The following is a 17671-nucleotide window of genomic DNA, read 5'->3' as shown; positions in this document are numbered from 1 at the left end:
AAATACCGGTTTTTGGGACGGTAAAAAACCGGTATTTCCGGTAAATTGTTCATCATTCTTTGGCACTGTAATAAAATTGACACAGCTAATTTTTTTTAACCAAATATGTATGAGTATAAATACTCATATTTTGTTCAATCAGTTTCAAAATCTAAGCCCAAGTAATCACTGTATCTTCCACAGAAAACTGGAATTTCGTTAAAAGATGCAAAATTGTTTTATCTATAAACAGGCCAAGTTTATCAAAATCGTTCTAAATGGAGACAATCTTTCGAAAAATAAAAATTTAAATCCAAAAATGTTGAAAACTCATTAGAAACTTTCTTCTTTGTTTTAAAACATTAAATGTTTCAAAAGAGTCAGCATTTAAACACATGTTGGAATGTTTGTATGAAATTTCTCTATCAATATTTTCAAGTTAATTGATGGAGCCCTTGTTTTTATTTTGAAGATAAAGTAGTAGCAAAGTTTTCATAAATTTCCAACAGTATTATAGCAACAAAGAGCATATGGATCAGATCCAAACAACTATATTTATTGCTGAATTTTTTTTTTATGGATTTTTATTTCTACTTGTTCGTTTTAATTTTGGAAAGGCAAACTTAATACGATCACGATCTAGGTTGCGGGGAATACATCAAAATTTTAAACAATAATAATCTGTAATTTTGTTAGTCAACTAAAAACTTTGTAATAGTGTTTTGAGTTTTGTTTAGTAATTTATTAAGGGATATTTTGGTATATCAAATTTCATATCGTTTTCAATCTTCAATCTAAACACTGTATTACAGAGTTTAGGACAAAAATTCGTTGAAAATTATATGAAACTTTTATAATTTTTGCATGGGAATTTATAATATTAAAATGATAAATATTATGAATATCATGAGGGTGATGATAGACTTATGACAAAGGGATAATTTAAAGGCACAATACCATTTTTTCCATTGAAAATGTTGCTAAATCTACTGCTTTATAGACAAGGTTGCCGAAATCACAGAAAAATCTTTAATTTCACAGAATTTTGAGCCAAATTTCATCACAGAATCTGTGTCACAGAACGCAGAATTTTCGGAATATTCACAGATTTCACAGAATCTCAAAATTTTGGACGTTTTTGCAAAATTAATTTTTGTATGTCAATTCAAATTTTGGATAATTATCTTTGAATTGGAGAAATACGATAAAATTGATAATGTTAATTGATTTTTCGTAAGTAAAATGTTAAATAGACGCAATTTGACATGACTTTTGAATGAAACTAATGGAAAAAGCATCACAGAAAATCACAGAATTTTTGGGAAAAATCACAGAAAGTCATAATTTTTTTTCGTCAAAACACAGATTTTTTTTTCGGCAACCTTGATTATAGATTGTGAAGATCTTATGCCATTGCTACTGCAATTAAACAAAACATTTTCATGAATTCGTTATACTTTGAAAAAATACCGATTTTACGGGTTTTATCGGTTTTATAAATTACAAATACCGAAATACCGGATTTAAAAAAAACCGGTAAATCCGACGACCCTAAAAAGTATCCTTGAACTAATTTTGCCAGTTCAAATGGACTGTTTCTTTATTATTTGTCCCAAATTTTCTATCAAGGCTACAAAATCACTTTTTACAGATTTATATTGTTCGAACAAAGATTTTTTTTCCAGTAATCTATAAGCTTAAGTAAGCTAAGCATTGGTTAATGCTCTACTATGTATTGAATTTCATTTTTCATTCCTTCGGGCGTAGAATACTAAAGAATCACATGTGACATAAAATGAGATTTTTGAATTTTCCAGATGCTTAAAATTCTGAAGACACGTTCACTTGATGTCATGAATTTGAAAAAATTATACCAGTTGTCAGAAGCATAATTTTTGAAGATGAAGATTTTCATATATTTACATATAATTAAGTTGAATTTTTACCTGGATTTTCGAAAGGATTAGCAGATCTGAAGAATGTCTTAATAAGCTTGATAATTTTAAGAAAATTTCTTCCACTCTACTTTGTTTTTTTTTTAAAGCTTTTCTTTGTCGAAGAAATTATAATATGTTCAAATTTTTCACTTTAACATCATGCAAAGTATTCATTTAAGCTCTATGTTTATGGATTTAAGTCCAAGAGTTCCAAGAGTTAGAATAAAAACTGAGAATAAAAAAATGGGTTTAAAGTTATTTAAAGTCTGCTTCATTTAATATTTGAACACAAACAATTGCGTGTAGTTCAGTCATTTTTTAACGAATTCATAATTTGTTTTTCATACAAATGTAGCATTTTCTTTACTCTTTCATAAAAAAAAATTAAAAAAAATTATTCATTGCTGTTTCGAAGAAATTCTCGTACTTTTCCCGTAATACGGCACATTAGGCGGCGCACACCCTTTTCGTCCACCGTTTTGGCGATTTGATTCCATCAGTTCTTCATTTGAGTAATGTTCTTAACACGTTTTCCCTTTGCCTTAAGTCTCCGCTTCGTGATTGCCCAGTATTTCTCTATCGGCCGGAACTGAGGGCAGTTTGGGGGGTTGAGGTCCTTCAGTATTACGCTGACCCCGTTCGTTGCGTACCATTCCATAACCGTTTTGCTGTAATGGCAGCTTGCGAGGTCCGGCCAAAACATTACTGGACGGTCGTGGGCACGAATAAACGGCAGAATCCGTTTCTGTAGGCACTCTTTTTTGTAGACTTCTGATGTCATTGTCTTGTCAGTGAGAAAGACTTTGGTTTTCTGTCCACAACTGCATATTCCCTGCCAAATCATGTACTTGCGGGCGAATTTATCCGCAAACACGAACTTAAATTTTGCAGGTACATCCCCCCGAGCCGTCGCCAAATAAAATTTTTGACCTGGGATTTGCCCAAAGTCCGCCTTCACGTAGGTCTCATCGTCCATCAGAATACATCCGTCGAACTTGGTCAGCACTTGGTCGTACAGCTTTCGAGCACGGATTCTGGCCACATTGTTCTGCTTCAGCGTCCGATTTGGCTGTTTGCTGGCTCGGAATGACCTTATTCCTTCCCGGAGACGAATTCGTCGCACCGTACTGTGAGCGGCCTGGAACTTATTGGCCAAATCACGGTCTGAAAGATTGGGATTCCTCTTGACGGCCTTGATGACTTTCCCACGCAGTTTCCGGTCGACAGTTCCACTCCGACGCTTCGAATGCGGCTTCCGAGCCGTCGTCAATGTTTCCTTGTACTGCTTGATAACACGCCATACGGTATTTCTGGGCATTTTAAGCTGTTTAGCTAGCTTCGATGCTGACAACAATGGATTTTCAAGAAAACTGTGCACAATTTGATCTCTCCGTTCGGCTTCCATGGCGGTTGTTTACAAAATGCTATCGTTTGGTGTTATGACATAAATACATGGTGAAAGGTAATGAATTTCCCGACACGTGGGTGAAAAAAGTTTCCAAATCCGTCCACTAGGAGCGCCACAATGAGCAAAAGAATTTGTTCCAATATTAAATGAAGCATTAAAGTCTAAATCTTATTAAGAAAAACAATGTTTATTTTCGTCCTTTACAGGATCCAATTGACGGCGAAAAAATACTGTGATCTTGAAATAAAAAACTATAAAACCTGTGCAAGGATTTTTTTCAATTTCTTATTGGTTATTCAAGAAACTAAATTTCTCAACCTATATTTGTCAGTTTAAGCTTTCGACGATGTATATATAAGGGAAAATGGAGATACTTAATCCCCTTTACTTATTTTCATTATATCTTTTAGGGAAAATTTAGCAACTCGCCGTCATTTTCATTTTCTGACAGCGTGTAGTTTCAAGTTTATATACTCCAAAAGTTAGAACGATACATGAACTCATAGATGAACTATTTATTACTTGAGACTTATTTCGCTTTTCAGACTTAGTTAATGACGATGACGTGGACAACTTAATACCACAGAGAACAGACAACGAGCCCCGAACAAAAATGTGTTGAAAACGTGTGTGAGAATACCAAGCTAAGTTTCAAACCAAATTCGTAAGAGGACTAACATCCATAAGATGTCGCTACCAGTACACAATTTTTTGTATTTTTTCGACACGCTTAGAAATTAATACTCATCGCTTATATCAAAGGAGACCAGTGCAATATATGACTGTAACACATATTTTTGTGTAATAAATTAAAAAAAAAAATGGTTTAAAAAAATGCAAATAATTTTTCGATCACAGTTGATTTAATCGCTGTCATATGCTCCAGCATATGCCTCATATTGAATTGAAAGTTGAACTCCAAGTTTGAAAGGATGGGCTGGAATTTCACTATCAGTAAACTTTTCTAGAACAGAAAATGTGAACATAAATGTTATAACTGTAAATTATGGGTCGATATTCCGGTTGATGTTACCTGAAATCGATTACGTTAACTTATTAACCGAAAAAAAACAACATGAAAGCCATGATTCTGAATTTGTTATTATTTCTCCATCCCATCCAACTTTTTTTTTCCCTAAATATTCTTATTTCAGATATACGGTGATCTTAAGAACTTAAATTCTAAAATTTTTGGAAATTTTAGAATTTTCAGAGATTTTTTTAGAAACTCTATTGTTATATATGAGTATTTCTGACATTTCATAAGAAAGTCATTAAACTCTAAACTTCTTTAAAAATTATAAAATTCCCAGAATGGGGAAAAGTAAACAAACAAAATCTTTCTTTGCGCAGAAGTCAAATTGCTTGCGGTTTAGAGAAAATAGACCATTGATTCTGAACCTTTTTCTTTCAAAATTTTCGAAATCTTTAACAGTTTTGAAAAACGTATGCAGAAGTTTGTTTAATGATTTTCAACTTATTTTCGACAGTTTTTTAAGAAACAAAAGCTAATTGCAAATTTGAATTTATAGCACTCAAATTAATCAGAACTAGCTCTTAAATTCTTTGAAACTATGAAAAATGAGAATTTTTTGGACTTGTGGAATTTATTAAAACCCTTTTGAATGTGAAGTTGAGCATCTGGAAGAACAAAAAACTAACCATTAAATTGAGGTTGAGATTGGTTTTTTGAAGAATAATTCATATCAACATAAAACTTGCGATGACTTTAACGACTTCTTTTTTTAACAATCACTTTACTTTTATTTGTAATAAAGTTTTGAATACATGATTTTAGATGATTCTGCTAATTTTGATGATTATCGTGAATCGTAAACACATGTCACATGGCTACCAGCTTGTTGATGTGTGAAATTTGTATTTGATGAATAAATTTGAAGTTTGTGTAGTTGAATTCAAATTCTGAACACTTTTGCGTCAAGATTAGAGTTTGAATACAAAAAGTTTTTGGAATTTTGGAACTGCAAAATTTACTATTAACATTAAGTTTCAATTTGTGAACGTCGACATCATGGGATTAAGAAATTTTCCGATAATGTGGAAAATTCATTTCGTGAACTGAAAATTTTACTTGGGAAAAATCTCCATGAGGGGGGGGGGGACTTCTAAAGCCCCCCTGCCCATTCGCAAGGCCTTGTAAAGCGTGCATATTAGGATTCCAATAGATGTATGGGAAAAATTTCATAATCGAATTTCGAAGAAAAAACTCAAAAAAAAAAATGACCTGTACAAAATTTCAGCTTAATCGGACTTGGGGGTGTCTTGAAACGCTCATATTTTCGGTATTTTGACCCTAATAATGACCTTTAAAAGGCAAAAGGAATTTGGTTAAAGCGAAATATTAATTGTGATGTCACATGACTATGAAATGCATAAAACGTAGAAATCTGGTGTAATCTCAAACAAAAGTTTTTAAAAATCGACATTTTGAAACTATCTTTTTTGGAAAACCCTTACATGTTCCTGAAAGCCGATTTATGGATTTTTTTTTATAAGACCAGTTCTTGACGTTATATGCATTTTTAAGTCATTTGGCTTGAAATTAATATTTCGATTTTAATTTCCTCTAGCCTCCCCCTTAGCTGATTTTTGAGGGTCAAAAAACCTAATTTTGACCCCTAAATCAAGTCTGATTGAGTTGAAATTTGGCGCAGGTTAGTGTTTTGGGCTAATCTACCAAATGTATATGATCGGTTTTTGAAATTCAACATGATCCATTCGACTATGCATTAGGGTGGCAGTCGAATGGGTCGAATGGTTTTTTTTTAACACTTTAACTTCAGTAAAGATGGAATGGATTTACGGAAGCCATTATTGACACAAAAGTTTGTGTCTAGTTGCCATTTATCTTTTATTTTCTTTATAGATGGCTGTTGTCCATGCTTTGTATCCCGGCAAAATTGTTTGGCAAATAGTGATGAAGTGGTTTGAACAGAGAGGGAGTTTCTTCTACACGGGCTCTAAAGCCAAAGGGTGTCTGCTAAGGTAACTTTTTTACTCAGATTTTTTGTTTTAATTTAATAGGTTTCAGTTATTGAAAAGCTAAACTTTGAGAAAGTCATATATTGAAAACAAAAAAAAAAAAAAAAATACGAGACACCCTAGCAACCTTTCCTTGCATGCCTTCTTTTCGTTTCTATGTTCCGTATTCTGCATGCGGGGTGTCAGCCACTTGTCAGAATTCTGAAAAAATTAGCGAAGGAGTGTAAGGTGCAACTCCCCTCTACACTTCTTCGAGAAACTAGAAACTTCTAACAACATCCCAAGCGCAGCTTATTGATGTTTTTTTTCTTCCTGCAAACCCGTGTGTTTTATTCTCGAAGTGAAGTTCTCGGACATTAGATTTAGCTTCATAAGCGGTTCCACGCTATTCGGTAGAAATCTACTTCAACTATTTAGGATGGGCGTTCTTTAAGAATAGAGTTGCGATTTTGTTGTGCTTCTCAAGTGAAACCCAAATGAAGAATGATCAGTCAAAATTTTTTTTTGCACTTGGGGTCACTGACTTGTTACTCAGGTGAAGTGTTTCTTATTCGCATTTGAGTTTCGTTTGTGGATAGTACATAAATTTGAAAACTTCCAACATATTCATAGGTACAGAAATGTTGAAAGAAAGACAAAACGCATTTCTTACTTAAGGTGTTCAAGAACTCCCAAACAGAACAACTAATCTATAACTCATTTGCAAAATGATCCCCTACTGTTAGTGCTAGGCCCCTTCAGAAAGCAACAGAATTGCAAGGGGATTGCGAATGGTTTTGTTTTGGTTCTGACAACAACAAGAGAAAATAAAAGTCAACATCGAAACCCAACAAAAACAAGCCATAAATTATCATGAGAACTAAAAGGAGAAAACATCTCTTCCGACTGCTATCGTTATGACAGGCTTTTGATTTTAGGAAATCGTCAGTAGGAGCTGGAAAAAAATCAGTAATCTGGAAAAAAAATTTGTAAAAGTTATGGCGACCGTCAAAAATAGGTGACAATTTGTTTAAAACAATGTTTTTCAAATTTAGACCAGCATTCATTGACTTTAGATCAATGCAACATCTGTCAACAAACTTCAAATATGCAATTTATCGTTAACAAGTTTTTCTGAATGTTTAGCCTTGATGGCAAGAAACTAAACCTGACTTACGATTTGGAATTGAATGACAAGTTTTTTCAATTTTACTCTAAATCACTAGATTAATTTTTTGACGTTATTTTGGGAATCAAACAGGATAGTTCTATACACACATGAAATAAGGTTATTCATATGTCTAATTAAATTAAATTTTTAATGCGAACAGTTTTTTTTGAAAACTTCATTGAACGGAAATTACTAAACTGTTAAACTTTGAAAACAAACATGCTCTTTTCTAAAATCAAGAAATAAATCGTCACTCATTTTTTACTCCTCATTCTTCCCCATCTGAGTTCCTTGGCTAAGGAAAGAAACGAATGTGTTAGAACTTGTTTTTCTATCCACCCAGGGGAGAAAAAAATATCTGCACTGTTGATTTCTGATGCGATATTTGTCGATGACGCACTCAAAGGCAAGAAAGAAAAAAAAATACATTCCTGCAAACGGCTGTTGTTGTTGATGCTGTTGCTCTGCTGATGTGTTAGATGTATTAGATTGTTTAGAATTTTCACTCCAGAAAATTTCGGAACCATAGTGGTGGTGAACAACATCAACCCGGGTTAAAAGAGTGGTAGTGGTAAGTTTTGATTAGCCGTGTGTTCCGTATAAGAAGCATGGGGTAAACAAAAAAAAAAACAAATAATTCACTCTAAAAAATGTGCTCTAGCCGGTCGATGTTGGAACAAGAAGAATGCCCGAAATTATTAAAACTAACATTGGGGTAAACGCAGATAGAGCGATTGCAATGCATGGCAGAAGCATGGAAGGCCTACCCAAGTTGATGACCTAGTTCAAGGTTCCATTCTATGGAACTATGTTGCGATAGTTATTATGTGTATTAAGAATGACGATTATGGCTTGACGTACAATAAGAACAATGACTCAGGCTTATAAAGTTAATGTTTTCGTTGATTGAGAATTTTTTAAACTCTTAAGTTTCTGAGTTAAGTTTATACCATCTGAATTCTTTAAGTGATGCTCATCACTTATAAATGTTGACAACTTTTGGGATCTTATTCCAATAGCAGCATACTTGTTTGTTTCTAAAGCACTCTACTAGCTGAATAAAGGATTGCTTTCCGATTGTCTAGTTATAGAATGCAGACTAAACACTGAATAAGCCTATCTTAAAAATAGTTCTATTTACAGAAAGGCTACCGCTTAAAAATACTGACTAAAAAGTTAATCAATGAAAGACCAACACCATGAAAGTACGGGAAAAATACAAAACTATGAATTATGAAAGTGTTATTTTTACTTTCTGTCCAAATTATCATGAGCAGTAAATATTAGAGTTCTTGTTGGATTCAAGTTTACTTGCTTTAAGATCCTAACTAAATAATTATGTTGTACTTTTTGATTGTATTGATATAATTTTAATAGGCTTGCCAGATACTTCCAGAAAATTGCAGGACACAGACGAAAAAAGCAGCACATTTAAGAAACTCTTAAACAAACTTAATTGTATAGCCAAACTTATACGTTAAGCATCAGCCAATGTTGTTCAAAGAAAGTGCACACAGGTTTTTTTTAACGCGGATTGATTTTGCTCAGTTTTTCTTAATTGGTTTTTTGCCTTATGCATAGTTATTTTCCACGGTTCTCGTGAATTAACATGATATACGAGAGAAAATATTTCTTGTCGTACTTGTAAAAGGCAGATTTGATATCGCGTCAAAAACCTTTGTGTAATTTGTACATAAACTTGTTTGTTTGGAAATTTATTAACAAGTTTGAAAACTGAACACAACTTCAATGTTTATATATGTACTTTGGACAATTGAGTTGGAAAAGCTGGCAATTTTATCAAGATTCCGGCGGAAAACTTAATTTCTATGATTCTATTATCAATTATTATTTGGAAGCATCTCAAACAATATGTTCTTCATTCGTGAATAAAATCCAAAAACGTTGAACGTGCTTCTAGAACGTTTAACGGAATCAGAATTTTACTGTAATGCTAAGAGCTTTAGAGTTAGTTAGTATTGTCCTATGTAAATCATGAAAAATGCAACTTATTTTGAACAATAGACTTATTTCAAAGATTTTCTGTGTCGAACCAATGAACTCAAATTGTGACTGAAGTTTGATTTTTTCGGTGTAAGTCAGGGAACTAAGTGAAATTTTTCGAGAAAAAAGCGGGACAGCAGGACAATCAACAAAAAAGCGGGACAGATGGCAACCCTAGTTGAATGGGAAACTCTTAAACTGCAACACTCTGGTTAAAAAGTATTAAAAAAAAAAAAACTACACGACATAAATTATTCACTGTATTTTTTTCTGAAAACTATAGCTAGAATAGTTTAAATCTATTTTTATGCTTTACATACACGCTCATTTTTGGATACCCCTTACAGGCGTAATATTGACCCGTTATTGAGAACCTCCACGGTCTGTCAAATAACGGGTCATTTTATCGGATCAATATTACCCCTTATTTCGAAAAGCTCGAAGGGGTAGTTTTAGATGCGTTACATCTAAAATGATAGATTTGGCAAGATGAGAGAGGTTGTGGTAAGTGTTTTGTTAGTAATTTAAATTGTATTTTTTTCAGAATTTTCATTCATTCATTTTGTTTCAGCAGCACAGCAAATTTTCGGACGAACCAGACGAGAACCAGGAGGATTAAACATGAAAACACGAACCGCGGTGAACTAACATTGGTGGTAAGTTTAATGGGTTTTGTATTCTTTATTTAAAATCTAATCTTTTATTTTGATACAGGATTCACCTTTTAGTATTAGGCGAGGAAACGGAGAAGGTGAAAAAAATCAGTGAAACATTGTTTTTTTTTAACAAAGTTCATCCAATGGGAGTCCCAGTCTTATTGAATAACGGGTCAAAAGTATTCGTTAAGGGGTAGCCAAAAGTTAGCATGTAGGGTAGTGTACAGGTAAAACCGATAAATATAGACCATCTTTATGATACCGAGAAACCGGTTTTGAAGGGTTAAAATCGATTTTGCTTCAATTTTAATTTAAGACTATACGGTAAATCACTGTTGGTTAAATAATCAAACTGAATCGCTTAATCTGAAAGTTTTCCAACAATAACAGGGAAATGATCCTATTTGAAACTTAGTGCATACATTAGACATTCTAGAATAGTCTGCATATGACACAATGTCATTGACACATTTCAGTGTGACGTGACGTTTCTTGACGGATATCTTATTTTTGTATTTTTTTTAAATCTTGCGATTCCCAAATTATTCAAGCTTGACAATACGAGATGAGCGAAAAAATAGCTTTTACGAAACAAAAATCGCAGAAGATAAATCTCGCGCCTCTTTTACATTTTAGCAAAAAAAACTACACTCAGAAATGAAAAAAATAACTAGTCAATTTCTTAGCATGTGCTTTTCATAAGTTAAGCAGAGGTCGACCATACGGCAGTTTTGGTTTTCTAAGGTGTTGATCTGACGTGGAGTCGCATTACTCAAAGTGTCTTCAAAGATGTCGGAAGACGCCAACAAAATTAAACGCATAAGGAGTGTATCGAAAATAAGTTATAAACACATTTTTTTTCATTGTATTGATTCTTTTGATGATTCAAACAAAGAAACAGTTCGACAGTGTTCTAAAAAGCATATTCTTACAGTTTATAAAGTAATACAAGTAAAAAAGTATCTAATTATTGGTAAAATTCTCTTTCGACTTGACGCGTTTCATTAGGTTTTGTACAGCTGATTGATCACACTTCTTGGCCGCAGCATTCCAATTTTTCTTGAAAACCGCCATGGTCCTGTTGGCCTTACTATCCTTCTTGAAAACTCTCTTGACGATAGCCCAATATCGTTCTATGGGGTGAAGCTGGGGGCAGTTTGATGGGTTAATATCTATCTCAACGAAATCTACATCGTTATCCTCAAACCATCTAAGAGTGGATTTAGCGTAGTGGGCTGACGCCAAATCCGGCCAGAACAATGGTGGAGTCGTATGTTTCTTATATAGTGGCAGCAACCTTTTCTGCAACACTCCTTTTGGTAGATATCGGCATTTATTGTTCCTTTTGTAAAGAAACTCGCCGACTTCGATCCGCAGGAGCAGATTGCCTGCCACACAAGCAATTTCTGGCCAAATTGTTCTACCTCAATCGACTTCTCGTGGTCACTCACATCTTCCCCAATAGCTGCAGTGTAGAATTGTAGTCCCGGAAGAGTACTGGAATCCTCTTTTACATAAGTTTCATCGTCCATGAGAATGCACGCATCTGGCTTCAGCAAAATCCGATGATACAGCTTCTGGGCTCTGGTTTTGGCTCGTGATTTTTGTTCAGCCGTTTGTTTGGACACTTTCTGCTTCTCGTATGTCGTCAGGTTGTTCCGATTCTTGATCCGCTGTACCATTCCGATCGATGTCCCAGCTTTTTTCGCCAAATCCCGTATGGACATCGATCGATTCCGGTCGATGAGGTTGATTTCCTTACGGTCCAGATTTGGGTCAGATGGTCCTGAGTTTCTGCCTCTTCCTGGCAAATCATCGAGCGAAATAAGAAATGAAGAAGACATCAGCATATTCCAGAATGAAATTCACATTTTCTACCTGTGGTGCAAAAAAAGCCTTCTGAAGCTCAATGTAAAAAAATGCAATTTAATACCATTTAGCAGAAAAAGAACAACACTAAACCTCACAATTACACTAGGAGATCAGAATGTAGAAATATGTGAACGAGTTAGGGATTTAGGAATTATCTTAGACTCTAAACTTACTTTCACAGACCATTACAATACTATCATCCATAGGGCAAATAACATGCTGGGCTTTATTAAGCGCTTTTGCTTTAATTTTCAAGACCCATACACAATAAAAACACTATATATTGCCTATGTAAGGTCATTACTGGAATATTGCAGCGTTGTTTGGTCCCCTCATTCAATTTCACACGAAGAAAGAATAGAATCAGTACAAAAGCAATTTCTACTATATGCCCTTCGTAAATTAGGTTGGACATCATTTCCACTTCCATCATATAAAGCGCGCTGCATGCTCATTGACATACAAACACTAAAAGAACGCCGTGAATATGCAATGGTTTCATTTGTAAACGATATTGTTTCGCAGCGTATTGACTCAAAAGAAATTCTATCAAAATTAAACTTTTATGCACCTTCTCGGCAACTCCGAAATCGAAATTTATTTTTTATTAATCACTATCGCACAAACTACGCGAAAAACGGGCCAATAAATCGCATGATGGCCTCTTACAATCAACACTGCGAAACCATTGGCTTTACAATGTCTCGGCAAAAACTCAAACAATATTTTAATCGAAGAAATCTAAACTCTTAAGGAGAAATTGTAAAGCAGACACTGCTTAAACCTATTCTTAAGGAAATGCACATGTATCAAACTAGTCTACGTTACGGTTGACGAATAAATAAATAAATAAATAAATAAATGTTTAAAGTTAATTTTCGATACACTCTTTGGGATCCGGAAACAAAAAGCCACCTCGGGAGGTACACCATTTTAAGTCAGACATGTTGAACATGTCATCGGCAAGATGACAACTATGTCACCTTCGGGAGAGCAGATAGAGCTTACTTTGAAGAAGCAGTGCGAGGAAGACTCAGCTACAATCAGGTCACTAGAAAGATCAGGAGGCCGTGCACAACGCATACATAAGCACAGTTTCCGGTAACCGAAAAAGATCCAAATCGGCCCTGAGACTGTCTTCGATAAGCTGAGCCGGGAGTCTGGATGGTAATTCAAGTTTTGAATAGGGTATATAGCCAATTTGATGAAGTATAATCGCTTCTTAACAAAATTTGTATCAAAGACCGTACCATTTTACCGTCTGGAAATCTGTTATGTGGAAACCTTAAGTTAAATAATGTTAAGAAACAATATCAGTTTAATCATACTAATACAATTAAAGCAAAATCAGTGATTTTTTAATTTTGGTTGTGCAAAAACACTACACAAACTTGCGTGTTGTTGAGCGATCTCCTGAAGGTATCAAAATTAGCAGCTTTTCCCAATTCATTGTCACTTAAATTTAGTATATTTGATCGATGAACCTCCATATAAGAACTTTGTATTTGTGTATCTATAATGTTGAAAACACAGGAGTGGAGGAGTAAAGTTATCTTTATATAGGTTTTATCGTCAAGTCACTCAAATACAACTAATTACATTAGCGACAGCTATTGTCTGACTTTTCTCCAATTATATTCACTAGCCAGAAATGGACTCATTTCTTAATGAGTAGAAAGAGATTATGATTTACTCATTATCATCTGCCAACATTGCAGTGTAACTGCTAACCACATTATGAGTAAGCATCGAGTTTCGTGTACGATGATGACATTTGTACCGCGTTCATCATCATCAACCTATTCGCGATTTCGAACACGCTAACTTTTGGCTACCCCTTAAAGGCGTAAAATTGACCCGTTATTGAGAACCTCCACGATCTGTCAGATAACGGGTCATTTTTGCGGGTCAATATTACCCCTTATTTCGAAAAGCTCGAGTCCGCTTCAAAGGGGTAGTTTCAGATGTTGTTACATTCATAACGTTGTTATTTGTCCGGTAAATTGGCAGCGATTAGAAAGATTGTAAGTATTTGATTGAACAAATATTTGTATTGCTTCCATTCTGAAATTATAATGCCGTGATCTTATTATTTCAGCGCTGCGCAGTTCCCGATGATGAAAATAAGCCGTTGTTTGGAGCCGAAGGTCGATTCGCGATGGAGGGTAAATTAAAATTTTCAAATAATAAAAAATATTTTAATATTATTTTCATTTAAATAAACTACATGAAACATATGATATTTTGTTGTGATTTATTTCCCAGCAAACATTTCCCATAAGAAGCATCTAAAAATTCTCGACAAAAGCCTTTCAAATAAGGGGTAATTTTGATCCGTTACAAGCATTTGGAATAAGGGGTAATTTTCATCCGCTGAAGCGTTATCAGGCTGAGTACCCCTTAAAGGGTAAAGCGACATTATCCGTGAAAAGGAGTTCTCCCAGTCTTATCGAATAACGGGTCAAAAGTATTCGTTTAGGGGTAGTCAAAAGTTAGCGTGAAGCTAATTTTTGACAGGTCGTGTGTGGCAAAAAATTGTTAACAAAAAAATAAAAATACTACTTTGTAATAAATCATTATTATCTTTGATTTGGTTAGGAATTTCAGAAATAGACGGATACAAATTTGCTGTCTTGCAAATAAAAAGCAAGTGGATGCAATATACGTGGATTTTGCCGAGGCGTTCGATCGGCTTCCCCACAACCTCTTAATCGACAAACTTGATAGAATGGGTTTCCCAACTTGGCTGGTTAAATGGCTCGAGTCATATCTTCGAGGCAGAATTGCCTTCGTCAGACAGGGCCACATCAAATCCCAACATTTCACTGTTCCTTCTGGGGGTCCTCTCCTGTTTAACCTATTCATGAACGACCTTTGTCAATTAATTGGTTCTGAATTAGTGTTTTATGCAGACGATCTGAAAATGTACCGCTCAATTACGCATTACTCAGACTGTTTGCTTCTTCAGCGAGACCTCGATAATCTAATGCTCTGGTGCCAAGTGAATGCGATGAAAGTCAACCTAAAAAAATGTAAGATTCTTACGTTCACCAGAAGCAGGGTTGAGATTACCCATCTGTACACAGCTGATAGCGTCTCTCTTGAAAATGTTGAGTCTATTAGGGATCTTGGTGTAATTATGGATAAATCTCTGACATTCAAGGAGCATTTAGCTGTAACCGTGGCCAAAGCAAAAACTGTGCTGGGATTTCTGGTAAGGAACACCAAAGGATTCAGTGACATTACCACTCTCAAAGCATTATACTGCTCACTCGTTCGCAGCGGTTTGGAGTACAATATCCAAATATGGGCACCTAATTCAATTGGAGGGCTGAAACTACTTGAGTCAGTTCAGAGGCGGTTCCTGCGATACGCGCTTCCAAATTTACCATGGAATGAACCTCAGCGACTTCTCTCCTACCATGACCGATGTGGAATCTTGAATATCGAACCAATCGGCTCACGTGTTGTGCTGCTTCGTCGTTTGTTTATATTCGACGTCATATCCGGGAATATAGATAGTGCCAGTCTCATCGAAAGGATACCGTATCATGTCCCATCTCGTTCCCTATGAAATTTCGAGCCGCTAAGATTAAACAATTATGGAAAAAATGAATTTTATAATCCATTTGACATCTCTTGTAGATTGTTCAACCAAGTGTATGTGTATTTTGATTTTAATATAAGTAAGGATAGTTTTAAGCGTAGTTTAAGTAACCAGTCTGTATCATATTAAGTTATCGAAGACCGTGAACAATAAATAAATAAATAAATTTGATGTACAAGATTCAGAGATTATTGTGAGCTATAGGAAAAAATGTGTTTGTTCCGTGAAGCATTGCAAATCGACAACAAAAAAAGGTCAATTTTTTACTACTCCGAAAACTCTTCTTAGTATTTAACATATTTTTGAATGAAAACTCAAGCCAAATGCACATTTTCAATTGCAGTTTGTTGAAAGAGTAGTCAATTAACGTTCCTTTAAAATTTGGGAAATATCCAGCTAATGGTAAGCTAGAATTTTTTGTTCGAAAAAACATAAATTTTTGCTATTTTTATGTTAGGTTTCCTTCTGCAGCTGCATACAATCAGGCGTAATAATTTCAAAGCTGGAAGGTGGATTTGGATATTTGATGGTGGTTGAAATGAAAAAAAAAAAAAATTATATCCTTGGATTACTACACAGTTTAAGTTTACTTTGATGCTATTCAATTGCCATCGTTCAATGGTTATATCATGTTTTGTATTTTTATCGGACCTCATGATCTGAATTTTTTTGGGAAATTTTATTAAAAATTAAATTTATACAACCACTAGCCGTACAAAATTTTAAATTAAAATTTAACATTTTATACTGTCTTAGGCTGAAACTATTTAAATTAAAAAAAAAAACGTATTTATTAAATGTAACAACTAAACCGAATCCAATAGTTGTAGTTTGAAGTAACAACGAAAAAATCGATCTTTTATACAGACCAATGAGAAGCGCATAAAGTTTAATATAAAGATATGATAAAAAATATAGATAATTGGAAAAAATTAAAAGTTTAGAAATTGGACAAAAAGATTGATTTACATGTTAGTTTTCTCTGGCCGACTGACTATTTTAAAATGGATCTATCAGATAGAATTGACTCTCCTACCAGGCTAATTTATCCAAATTTATTTGAAAACAAACTCCAATCTTTCAAAGGAGTGTTTTTTCATAATCATTTGGATTTATGAAAACTTAACTCGAAGCAATGAAAAGTCGTCTATAATTTATCGTTCACCCAGAATGTTGCTCACGCAACATCGTACTACCCCAGATGGCAGCAGCGCAGCTTCGAAACAGCGGATAGTTCTCAGCAATCAATTGCGAATCGGCGCAAAGATAGCAGAACCAAATCAAACTGTGCTGGTTCTTCAACGGCGATTGCTGCTGGATCAGACCTCAAACGGGAGAAATCGTAAGTCTCAACAGAAAAAATAGTAGTTTTTGAGTGCCTTAGGTTTTCAGTGGTGCTGATTCTCATAAACTTCCTAAGCTGTTCAGGTCAATATGACCCGAAGCGCATATTAACATCATGAAATCCTTATTTCATTATACTGAAGAACTGAGATTTATTAGGATCTAAATATGTTCTAGATATGTAAATAATAATCGAATAAATAATAAAAAAAACTAAAGTTTGAAAAAAAAACATCGCTTCATTGTGAAATGAGATACAGCGAAGCAAACTCGAAATTTAATGTCTTTTTAAAGTAATTTTTTTTCCTACTGGTAGATGCGGGAAGCGGTCAAAACTTCCCTTAAACTTCGATCTATTTATACATCGATGGATGGATGTATACTTGTCAATTAGAAAAAAACATTAAATAAGAATTTATCAACATTTATATTGAGATCCTTCTCCATTCGGAACAAACCACAAATAACCTGTCTTGATTTCAAATACAAGTGTTAAAAATAAGTGTTTAAAATCCATCGACCAGTAATGAAGGAAGTTATTGACGAGAAACCGTTTTATTATGCTTCTCCAGAGCTAAATGCCTCAAAATCCCATTCACACTACTGCAGTACAATCAATAGATACTTTTAAGCTAATATATGTTACAGAAGTTATATGATTTCTATAAACGAAAACTTTTTATTTAATAAATAAGTTTTGGTGCTGATTGG

Source organism: Uranotaenia lowii, chromosome 2, assembly GCF_029784155.1.
Source record: "Uranotaenia lowii strain MFRU-FL chromosome 2, ASM2978415v1, whole genome shotgun sequence".
Classification (NCBI taxonomy): domain Eukaryota; kingdom Metazoa; phylum Arthropoda; class Insecta; order Diptera; family Culicidae; genus Uranotaenia; species Uranotaenia lowii.
The sequence above is the reverse complement of the archived record's forward strand: the minus strand, read 5'-3'. Positions refer to the sequence as shown.